The sequence below is a fragment of the Loxodonta africana genome, chromosome 17 (genome assembly GCF_030014295.1).
Source record: "Loxodonta africana isolate mLoxAfr1 chromosome 17, mLoxAfr1.hap2, whole genome shotgun sequence".
NCBI classification, from domain to species: Eukaryota; Metazoa; Chordata; class Mammalia; order Proboscidea; family Elephantidae; genus Loxodonta; species Loxodonta africana.
Genome location: NC_087358.1, coordinates 2,403,686 through 2,416,092, shown reverse-complemented (window position 1 = coordinate 2,416,092; position 12,407 = coordinate 2,403,686).

Below are 12,407 nucleotides of genomic sequence, written 5' to 3'. Positions count from 1 at the left end.
CATTTTCATTCCCATTATCTTAAAAATGAAAAAAAAAAAAAAAAACGAAACTGGATTTCTAAATGTGGAATTATTTTTTTCAAAATTTGGAGGAGGCATTGAAGTGTCTCCCAGTGTTCCCTGGACAAACGGGGCCTTTCCCACCGGGGTGTGATCAGCCTCGGAAGGTCGTCCTTCCCCAGCCAGTGGCCTGCATGGTGAAGGCTAAGCTCCACCTCACAGCTAGTCACTGGGGTCTGAAGCTCCACACTTTGAAGAAACCTTTGTTTTGGTTGGTCTGGTGACTTTTTGCTTTGTTTTTGTTCTTGTTTTGAATGTAAGGCTTTCTAGAGCCAAATTTTAAAAAAGCAAATATTCCAATTAAGCATTGGAGCCCTGGTGGCATAGTGGTTAAGAGCTCTGCTGCCAACCAAAAGGTCGGCAGTTCAAATCCACCAGCTGCTGCTTGGAAACCCCATGAGGCAGTTCTACTCTGTCCTATTGGTCGCTGTAAGTCAGAGTCGACTCGACGGCACTGGGTTTGGTTTTTGTTTTGCCATTGAGTCGACCCTGGACTATTAGCTATAAGGACCCTTGGTGGCACAGTGGTTAAGCACTTGGCTGCTAACAAACAGGTTGGTGATTTGACCCCTACCAGCAGTTCTTTGGGAAAAAGTCCTGCAATCTGCTCCCATAAAGATTATAGCCAAGGAAACCCCGTGGGACAGTTCTACTCTGCCACAGGAGTTGTTATCAACTCAATGGCATCTAACAACAACATATTAAGTACAAAGTCATCAACCAAATTAGATGTTGGACATGTGTAAGAATTCTACCAGGAGAGAGAAGCAGATACTGGTAGATAAAACGTATAAAGAACCCAACATGGGAACTACTTCTACTGAAATGCAATTATATTACGTATTCTGTAATATCAAAGGAATTTCACTGCTAAAATCAAGAAAAAATAAAGTCTGTAGATAGAATTTTCTACTATACTTAGAAAAAAAAATTCATAAACATAGCCAGTCATCTGCCACCAGTAACTAGCAGATGACAAAATCGTAACTACAGAAAGAATAGTGGGAAACTCAGAAATGTGATCGTATTTGTCGTGTTTTCTACCAGAAAAATTGCCATTCCTGGTACGCACTGATGTAACGTGTGGTGTTCTGGAAAATGCATTATGCATAGGAGACGTACCGTTTGTTCACATTTCAGAATCACCATCTAAGTACACAGCAAGCACTGTTGGCTATCTGCTGTCTGGTGGCACAAAGGATAAGAGCTCAGTTGGCTGAGTCTACTCAGAGGTTCCTTGGAAGAAAGACCAGGCAATCTACTTCCAAAAGGTCACAGCCAGTGAAAGCCCTGGGGACCACAGTTCTACTCTGACACACATTGGGTCGCATGAGTCAGAACTGACTCCGTGGCAACTGGTTTGGTTTTCGGCTGGGTGGTTATCTATCACCAAAACCCATTCCTCTCCAAACTTCTTCCTTCCTGCAAGGTCTCCATTTTGTTTTCACTTGCCTATCCTCTTCTTTTCGGAAGTGCTTAGGAAGGGTATCCTAATCCTAGCAGAGGAGTAAATCTTGATTCGTCTGTGTCAACCATGTTAACCTGTTGCTAGTGACTGGTTTAGAAACTGGAATGTGGTCCTATTCTGATCAATGATACATTAGATAGAAGTCTGCTGGGGACCTTCTTCACTCAGGTAAAAAATAAAAAGCTATGCAGGAAAAGGTACCCTGGTCTTCCACTGAATAGTATTCTGTCTGGATGTGATGCCTGGAACCACGGCAACTATCTTGTGACCAAGAGGAGCATTAATCTAAAGATGAGTCAGTGTAGTAAGGAGGGTGGAGAACAAAAATGGAAAGAATCCATGATGTTATTGAGCTGCTGAACTAACCAACCCTAGAGCTTAACTCCGGACTTTTTTTTTATTGTTGTTGTTATTGTTGAGCATAGGAGCCCTGGTGGCTCAGTGGCTAAGAACTCTGGCTGCTAACCAAGAGAGCAGCAATTTGAATCTATCTGCCACTCCCTGGAAACCCTATGGGGCAGTTCTACTCTGTCCTATAGAGTCACTATGAGTCCGAATCTACTCAATGGCACCAGGTTTTGTTTTGTTTTGGGGGGGGAGGGTGGTTATTAAGAATATACACAGCAGAACATACACCAATTCAACAATTTCTGCATCTTCGATTCGTTGACATTGCTTATGTTCTTCGAGTTGTGCAACGATTCTCACCCTCCTTTTCTGAATTGTTCCTCCACCATTAACATAAACTCACTGCCCCCTAAGCTTCCTATCTAACTTTTTCAAGTTGTTGTTATCTAATAGATGTATTTAGCAAATTTGCAGGGTACAAGGTCAAGAAACAAAAATCAGCTTGGTTTCTATACACGAGCAATGAGAAATCTGAAATGAAAATTAGGGAAATAATTCCATTTACAATATCATCTCAGAGAATTAAATACTTAGGAATAAATTTAACCAGAGATGTGAAAGACTTACACAATGAAAATTATAAAACCTCTGGACTTCTTCATAATGTAAGAAATGTACATTTTTACTGTTTAAGTCAACTGAGTTGAGATTCTGTATTATCTGCATCCAAAAGCACACTTAGTCCCGCAGAGCGTGTGTTGATCATTGGAGTGTCTCAGAACATGCCTGTGGTTCGAAGGAGAAGTGTGGATGGAGGATGATTTAGTTAGGTTGTTTGATAGATGGCGGGAAGTCTGTAGAGGCGTGCCTCAGACTTCATGGCACCTGAAGCTTCTCCTGTAGAGGAATTTTTTTTTTTTCCAACAGTTGATAACTACATAGAAGGTAGATGATTTATCAGAGAGGGATAACTAATATGTTAGATGGCAGAATCAAAATTCAAAATTCTTCTGTCAAAGAACCGCATAAATGCCCTACATGTCTATTCTACCCCACCTTTCTCTTCTCTCTTCTTACCCAATGCAAATGTTTTATCTGTGAAACTTTTCTGGATTCCCCACTCCTAAGGAGCCCTGGTTATGCAAACAGTTAAGCGCTTGGGTGCGAACCAAAAGGTCAGCAGTTTGAACCCACCTAGCAGCTCCGTGGGAGAAAGACCTGGTGATCTGCTCCCTGAAGACTACAGCCTAGGAAACCCTATGGGGCAGTTCTGCTCTGACACACAGAGTTGCCATAAGTTGGAATTGATTCCACGGCAACCAACAACAACAACAAGGACACTTTGATGACATATGCCATCCTTCTCTGGCCTGGGCTTCCACTACTACCATACAACTCACCTCAGCTCAGCTTCATACTCGTTTGTTTACTTATCTGTACTGAGATCTCCTGGAGAACAGAAACCATGTCTTACTCAACTTTGTACCTCCAGCTCCTTGTTTGGTGCTATAGATGGAAAGAATGAATGAGTGAGTGAACGAACAAATGAATGAATTGATTTAAAGAAACAGCTTTCCTGTTTTTGAAGCTGAAGACCAAGAATAAAAGAAACAAAATCAAAAAAGTGAATGGAAGCTGTTGAAAGGCAGGAAAAATCTGAGTTTGGATCTGATACAACAAGTTATTGAGAAACATTTCAGTAGCTATTTGCACTTTTTTTTTAAGTATAATATAATCCATTTTATTTTTATTGCTATTGTTGAGAATATACACAGCAGAACATAAACCAATTTGACAGTTTCCACATGTACAATTCAGTGACACTGATCACATTCTCCCAGTTGTGAAACCATTCTCACCCTCCTTTTCCACGTTGTTCCTCCCCCATTAACATCAACTCTCTGCCCCCGATATTTTCTATCTAGTCTTTTGAGTTGCTTTGTCATTTAATACCATACAGACAGATCTTAAAGAGACAGTGCTCCAGGCACACATTCTTTACTAGTTTACTCACTTCTAGGGAACACTCTGGCTGTACTTCCTCCAAGACAGGTTTGTTCCTTCTTCTGGAAGTGCACAGTATATTCAATGTTCTTCACAAACACCACAGTTCAAACGCATCAGTTCTCCTTGGGTCTTCCTTACTCATCACCAAGCTTTCACGTGTATATGAGGCTATTGAAAATACCGTGGCTTGGGTCAGGCAGACCTTAATCCTCGAAGTGACTCTTTACTTTTCAACACTTTAAAGAGGTCTTTTGCTGCAGATTTGCCCAATGCAATTAGTCATTTGATTTTTTGACTGTTGCTCCCGTGGGTGTTGATTGTGAACCCAAGAAGAATGAAATCCTTGATAACTTCAATTTCTTTGCCATTTATCATGATGTTGTTTGTTTCCTGGAAACTATAACAATTCGAAAGAAAGTATATATGTTAAAAATTAAAAAATACGTATATCCAATAAACTTGAGAGGGAAATCGAGATGCATTGTTTTCAGAGAATGAAAAGGAAGACAAAGGAATGATGTGTTGATATTTTGTTTGAACTCAAAGGCCCATTCACTGAAAACTGAAAGCAGGCTAATAAAACCATTGGCTAAATAATAAAAACCACAATATTAGAACTTTATTTCATTATGGAAACAAGATTCAGGGTGAACTCCTGTGCATGGAGTAAACACTCCTGAACTTTCTCATTTAGATTGTGTTGTAAAATTAAACCAAGAACTGGCATGAAGTATGAACACCTGGGAATTCATGGATAAGCTCTAGAGAAGACAAATTTAAACTGATAACACAGAATTTAGAAAACGTGACTATAAAGCACTTGAGTAGTTATTTTCATCTAAGCTTAAATGATGCAGTCAAAAATTCACCAACCTGTATTCTCTCTGACTGCACTTATCTAAGTGAAAATTATTTATAAAAAATAGAGTATTTGGAGGTATCCAGGGTAATAGCTTCTCTGTGTCATGTCTTCTATGATTCATGGGAGTCTTGTTACAGTGTATTAAGTACAGAAAAGGGCAGAATGGACATTACACTCAACTCAGTGTGAGCATGTGATGAACTACAGGGAAAGGTTGAAATATTACATTTTAAAACTCTATTCGATAATAACTCACTGAGCTCATGTTCTCTGCACTGTTATACTCTATGCTTGGTTGGTATTGACCCTTTAAAAGTCACATTTATCAGAGACTTGCATGAAAAAAATAGTCTTGTAATTTCCCCTTAAGGGAAGTGGTGTAATTGAACGGTTAAGAGGTATGACTCCCAACCTGTTGTTCAACACAAACTATTCACATCACAGACATAGATACTTTGAGCCTAAGCCTGATGCCAAATACAGTGAGATTTTGGGGGTGTCTTGGAGGTAGATGGAGGAGACCTGGTGGCGCAGTGGTTAAGTGCTTGGCTACTAACCAAAAGTTTGGCTGTTCAAACCCCTCAGCCGCTACGTGGGAGGAAGATGTGGCAATCTGCTACAGTAAAGATTACCGCCTTGGAAACCTTATGGGGGCAGCTCTACTCTGTCTATAGGGTTGCTAAGAGTTGTAATTGACTCAACTGCAATGGGTTTGGGTGGAAGTGGATAAGTGTATTTTGCATATGGGAATCTGGCCAGAGGGCTGAGGGTAGACTCCAGAGATTTTAAAACATTGCTTCAAATTCTTTGACAACCCTCCTGTCCAGCAGTGGAGTCTTCATCTCTATGCCACGAATCTGGGCAGTTGTGGCTGCTTCAATCAATGCAGTAGGGTGGAGATGATGCTGAGGAGAAGTCAGGCAACACCATGCCACTTTCAGCTGGTTCTCCTTGAATTCTTCCTCTCCAGTGTTTTCCTTCTGGAACTCTCTCTGGGAATCCAGCTGCCATGTTGTGAGAAGCCCAAGCTACACAGAGAAGCTATGCAGAGGTGCTCTGTTTGAGGCTCAAACTGACCCCACCTTTAAGTCATCCAAGGCAGGGGCAGATTATCCAATAGGCAAGGAAGTACAGTGCTTACCTTGCTTACCAGGTCATCTGTGGTGAACAATTTCACTACAGATTAGTAAGTAAGCACAAGTAAGCCTGTGCCTACTTTGCTTACTGGGCCATCCACCTCTATCAGGCATTGTAAATTTGAAAAGAGGCTTTAATTCTGTAGGAAGGTGCTGTGGGTTTGGAAGAGAGACAGATGTCAGCCACACCAAGAAGCAGTATCTTTAACGTGGTGAGAAAACGTGAAATTATTTACTACAGATGATCTGGTAAGAAGGTAAGCACCATGCTTACCTTGCCTATTGGCTAATCTACTCCCTCCCAGGTAGGAACCATGTAGGTGCTTGACAAAGGCCCCAGAGCAGTGGTTCTCAAACGTCTGCTTGTATCGGAGCCACCTGGAGGGCTTGTTAAGACAGACGACTGAGCCCGTTGTCCGAGTTTCTGACTGAGCACGTCTGAGGTGGTAGTGTTGTTAGGTGCCGCTGAGTCCATTCCAGCTCATGACCACTCTATGTGACAGGGCAGAGCTGCCCCATAGGGCTTCCTGGGCTGTAATCTTTATGGAAGCAGATAGCCAGGACTTTCTTCTGCAGTGCTGCTGGGTAGCTTTGAAACACCAGCTTTTCAGTTAGCAGACAAGTGCTTAACTGTTGTGCCACCAGGGACTTCATAATTTGCCTCTCTAAGTTTCCAGGTGATTCTGATGCTGTTGGTCAGGAGAATACACTGGAAGCACCACTGTTCTAGATGATTCCAGCCCCCAGCCATCGGGGAGGCCCTGGAACAGTGGAGCAGGGACAAGCCATTCCCGTTATGCCCGATCTGAGTTCTGAGCCTACAGAATCTGTGAGCAGAATTCCTCTACCTTTTCCCATTCAAGAAGCTATATTGGGATGAAAACCAGTAAAAAAATGACATTACGGGAACGCCTGAGCTCACTTTAGCTCACTTTATAAGCACAGCATTCACAAACACCAATGCTTCCATGACTAGCTTTGATTACAATGCAGCACACCTCACAAGCGGCTGCAGAAAACACTGCACACTCCCCAGCTAGGAGCCTCCTCTGCGTAAGGGCATGGACATTAGGATCAGGACGAGCTGGCTTTGAACCTCACCTGTGCCATTTACTGTGCTAACAGGGCAACTTTTTTTTTTTTTTAATAATTTTTATTGTGCTTTAAGTGAAAGGTTACAAATCAAGTCAGTTTGTCACATATAAGCTTATATACACCTTATTCCATACTCCCATTTACTCTCCCCCTAATAAGTCAGCCCGCTCCCTCCTTCCAGTCTCTCCTTTCATGACGGTTTTGCCAGTTTCTAACCCTCTCTACCCTCCCATCTCCCCTCCAGACAGGAGATGCCAATACAGTCTCAAGTGTCCGCCTGATACAAGTAGCTCACTCTTCATCAGCATCTCTCTCCTACCCACCGTCCGTCCAGTCCCTTCCATGTCTGATGAGTTGTCTTTGGGAATGGTTCCTGTCCTGGGCCAACAGAAGGTTTGGGGACCATGACCACCGGGATTCTTCTAGTCTCAGTCAGACCATTAAGTCTGGTCTTTTTACGAGAATTTGGGGTCTGCATCCCACTGATCTCCTGCTCCCTCAGGGGTTTTCCGTTGTGCTCCCTGTCAGGGCGGTCATCGGTTGTGGCCGGGCACCATCTAGTTCTTCTGGTCTCAGGATGATGTAAGTCTCTAGTTCATGTGGCCATTTCTGTCTCTTGGGCTCATAATTATCGTGTGACCTTGGTGTTCTTCATTCTCCTTTGATCCAGCTGGGTTGAGACCAATTGATGCATCTTAGATGGCCTCTTGTTAGCATTTAAGACCCCAGATGCCACACTTCAGAGTGTGATGCAGAATGTTTTCATAATAGAATTTATTTTGCCAATAGACTTAGAAGTCCCCTTAAGCCATAGTCCCCAAACCCCTGCCCTTGCTCTGCTGACCTTCGAAGCATTCAGTTTATCCCGGAAACTTCTTTACTTTTGGTCCAGTCCAGTCGAGCTGACCTTCCCTGTATTGAGTATTGTCCTTCCTTATTTGTCCTTTTGCATCTGACTAATCTCACTCAGCATAATGCCTTCCAGGTTCCTCCATGTTATGAAATGTTTCACAGATTCGTCACCGTTCTTTATCGATGCGTAGGATTCCACTGTGTGAATATACCATAATTTATTTAACCATTCATCCGTTGATGGACACCTTGGTTGCTTCCAGCTTTTTGCTATTGTAAATAGAATTGCAATAAACATGGGTGTGCATGTATCTGTTCGTGTGAAGGCTCTTATTTCTCTAGGCTATATTCCGAGGAGTGGGATTTCTGGGTTGTGTGGTAGTTCTATTTCTAACTTTTTAGGAAAATGCCAGATAGATTTCCAAAGTGGTTGCGCCATTTTACATTCCCACCAGCAGTATATAAGAGTTCCAATCTCTCCGCAGCCTCTCCACCATTTATTATGTTGTGTTTTTTGGATTAATGCCAGCCTTGTTGGAGTGAGATGGAATCTCTTCGTAGTTTTAATTTGCATTTCTCTAATGGCTAATGATCGAGAGCATTTTCTCATGTGTCTGTTAGCTGCCTAAATACCTTCTTTAGTGAAGTGCGTGTTCATATCCTTTGGCCACTTTTTGATTGGGTTGTTTGTCTTTTTGTGGTTGAGTTAAACAGGACAACTTTTTTAATAATAATTTTATTTTTTGTTGTGGCTTTTGAAAAATATACACAGCAGAACATGCACCAAGCCCACAATTTCTACATGTGCAATTCAGTAACGCTGATTACATTCTTCAAGTTCTCACCTTCCCTTTCCAAGTTGTTCCTTCCTCATTAATGTAAACTCAGTGCCCCATTGCATTGGGTAAATCTTCAGCAAAAGACCTCTTTAAAGTGCTGAAAAGTAGAGATGTCATCTTGTAACACTAAGGTGTGCCTGACCCAAGCCATGGTGTTTTCAATAGCTTCATATGCATGTGAAAGCTGGACAATGAATAAGAAAGACCGAAGAAGAATTGGCGCCTTTGAATTGTGGTGTTGGAGAAGAATATTGAATATACCATGGACTACCGAAAGAACGAACAAATCTGTCCTAGAGGAAGTACAACTAGAATGCTCCTTAGAAGCAAGGATGGTGAGACCAGGTTTCACATACTTTGGACATGTTGTCTGGAGGGATTTGTCCCTGGATAACGACAACATGCTTGGTCAAGTAAAGGGTCAGAGAAAAAGAGGAGGACCTTCAAAGAGATGTATTGACACAGTGGCTGCACCAGTGGGCTTAAGCATAACAATGATTGTGAGGATGATGCAGGACCGGGCAGCGTTTTGTTCTGATGTACATAGGGTTGCTATGAGTCCAAACCAACTCGATGACACCTAACAACAACCAACAACACGAGGCTACTTTCTCCAAAGGCTAGTCTATTGATAAGAAATTTTGTACTGCATAGATAAGCTTTCTTTAAAAATGGCATTTATTCATGATGTTTGATTCTTCTTACAACAGAAAGGATACTGGAAGAAAATTTAGGCAAATATATCACTTTTCCCTGGATGGTGGAGAACTTTCGAAACATAAAGAAATGAAAGGAAGCACAAAGTGAAAGATATACAGATTTGATCACATAAAAATTTAAAACACCTGTATATTAGCAAATGCCGTTAGCTAAATTAAAACTGGTACATAACACAATCCACAAAGCATTTATATTCATAATATGTAAATAATGCATACAAATCAATAAATAAGGCTTTAGCATCCCAATAGAAATATGCTTCGAAAATCACAAATAATAACCCACCTTGTTAATAAAAAAGAATTGCAAATTTTAATTATATATGATTTTTTTACTTAGCAAATTAGCAAAGATTTTAAAATAATGTTCTAAGTTGGTGAAGTTTCACTAAAACCAGGATTCTTATACCCTCTGATGAAATTGTTCCAATTCTTCTGTCAAGCAATTTGGCTAAATTAGTTAGAAGTCATAAAAATGTTTACAATCTTTAATCTCATGAGCCCATCTCTAGGGAAGTTGGAATTTTTCCTCAGGAAATAATCAGACTTGCACTGAAAACTTTAAGTACAATGATATTTGCCAGAGCTTTATTTATAATAGCAAAATTTGTAGAAAAACATACACTCAACAGTAAGGATTAGAGTCTTGTATATATATAGAAAAACAATGCATTAAAAAAAAATGTGTTTTAAGTGGGAAAAAAATCAAGATACGAAGCAGTACTTACTAGGGGAAGCATTTAAAATTTTTTTGGTAGTGGCTATTTAAAGTTCTATAGAAGCCCTGGTGTCGCAGTGGTTAACCACTAGACTGCTAAGGTTGGTGGTTGGAGCTCACGCACCATCTCCTTAAGGGAAAGACTAGGAGGATCTGCTTCTGTAAAGATTATTGTCATTATTGTCAAGTGCCATTGAGTCAGTTCTGACTCACAGCGAACCTTTGTAAAACTGATTGAAACACTGCCTGGTCCTGCACCATCCTCACAATTGTTATGCTTGATCCCATTGTTGCAGCCACTGTGTCAATCCGTCTCGCTGAGGGTCTCCCTCTTTATCATTGACCCTCTACTTTACCAACCATGACGTACTTCTCGGGGGACTGGTTCCCCCGGTAACATGTCCAAAATATATGAGATGAAATCTCACCATCCTCACTTCTAAGGAGTAATCTGGCTGTACTTCTTCCAAGACAGATCTGTTTGTTCTTCTGGCAGTCCATGATATACTTAATCTGCTTCACCAACACCATAATTCAAAGGCATCAATTCTTTGGTAGTTGGAAAATAATGCCGGAGATCGCATGATAGAATTTCGCAAGACCAACAACTTCTTCATTGCAAATACCTTCAACTGTAACTATACAGATGGACCTTGCCAGACGGAATACCTAGGAATCAAATCAACTACATCTGTGGAAAAAGACAGTGGAAAAGCCCAAAATCATCAGTCAGAATAAGGCCAGGGGCCAACTGCAGAACCGACTATCAATTGCTCAAATGCAATTTGAAGTTGAAGGTGAAGAAAATTAGAACAAGTCCGCGAGAGCCAAAGTACAGCCTTGAGTGTATTCCACCTGAACTTAGATACCATCTCAAGGATAGATTTGACAAGTTGAACACTAATAACTGAAGACAAAATGACTTGTGGAATGACATCAAGGACATCATACATGAAGAAAGCAAGAGGTCATTAAAAAGATAGGAGAGAAAGAAAAGACCAAAACGGGTGTCAGAAGACGCTCTGAAACTTGCTCTTGAACGTTAAGCAGCTAAAGCAAATAGAAGAAATGATGAAGTAAAAGAGTTAAATGGAAGATTTCAAAGGGCAGCTGGAGAAGACAAAGTAAATATTTTAATGACATGTGCAAATACTTGGAGTTAGGAAATCAAAAGGGAAGAACCACTGGTAATTTCTCAAACTGAGAGAACTGAAGGAAAAATGCAAGCCTCGAGTTGCAATACTGAACAATCCTACGGAGAAAATATTAAACGACACAGGAAGCATCAAAAGAAGATGGAAGGAATACACAGAGTCACAATACCAAAAAGAATTGGTCAACATTCAACCATTTCAGGAGGCAGCATATGATCAGGGACCAATGGTACTGAAGGAAGAGGTCCAAGCTGCACTGAAGGCATTGGCGAAACACAAGGCTCTGGGAACTGACAGAATACCAATTGAGATGGTTCAACAAAGTGATACAGAGGTGGAAGTGCTCACTCCTCTATGTCAAGAAATTTGGATGACAGCTACCTGACCAACCAACTGGAAGAGATCCATATTTATGCCTATTCCAAAGAAAAGTGACCCAAATGGATACAGAAGTTATCGGACAATATCATTAATATCATATGCAAGAAAGCTTTTGCTGAAGATCATTCCAAAGCGGCTGCAGCATTATACCAACAGGGAACAGCCAGAAATTCAAGCTGGATTCAGAAGAGGACATGGAACAGGGATATCATAGCTGATGTCAGATGGACCCTGGCTGAAAGCAGAGAATACCAGAAAGATGTTTCCCTGTGTTTTATTGACTATATAAAGGCTTTTGACTGTGTAGATAATAACAAATTATGGATAACATTGTGAAGAATGGCAATTCCAGAACACTTAATCGTGTATCCCTTCCCTCTGCTTTTGATGCTTCCTGTGTCATTCAATATTTTGCCTGTAGAACTCTTCAGCCATGCAACACAAGGCTTCGATTTTTTCTTCAGTTCTTTCAGTTTGAGAAATGCGGAGTACTTTCTCCCTTTTGTTTTTCTAACTCCAGGTCTTTGCACTTGTCATTATAATACTTTGCTTTGTCTTCTCAAGCTGCCCTTTGAAATCCATTCAGCTAGCTCTTTTACTTCATCCTTTCTTCTATTCACTTTACAGACTACATTCAAGAGCAAGTTTCAGAGTGTCTTCTGACATCCATTTTGGTCTTTTCTTTCTCTCCTATCTTTTTAATGACTTCTTGCTTTCTTCAGGAGCCCTAGTTGAGCAGTGGTTAGAGAGTGTGGCTGCTAACCAGAA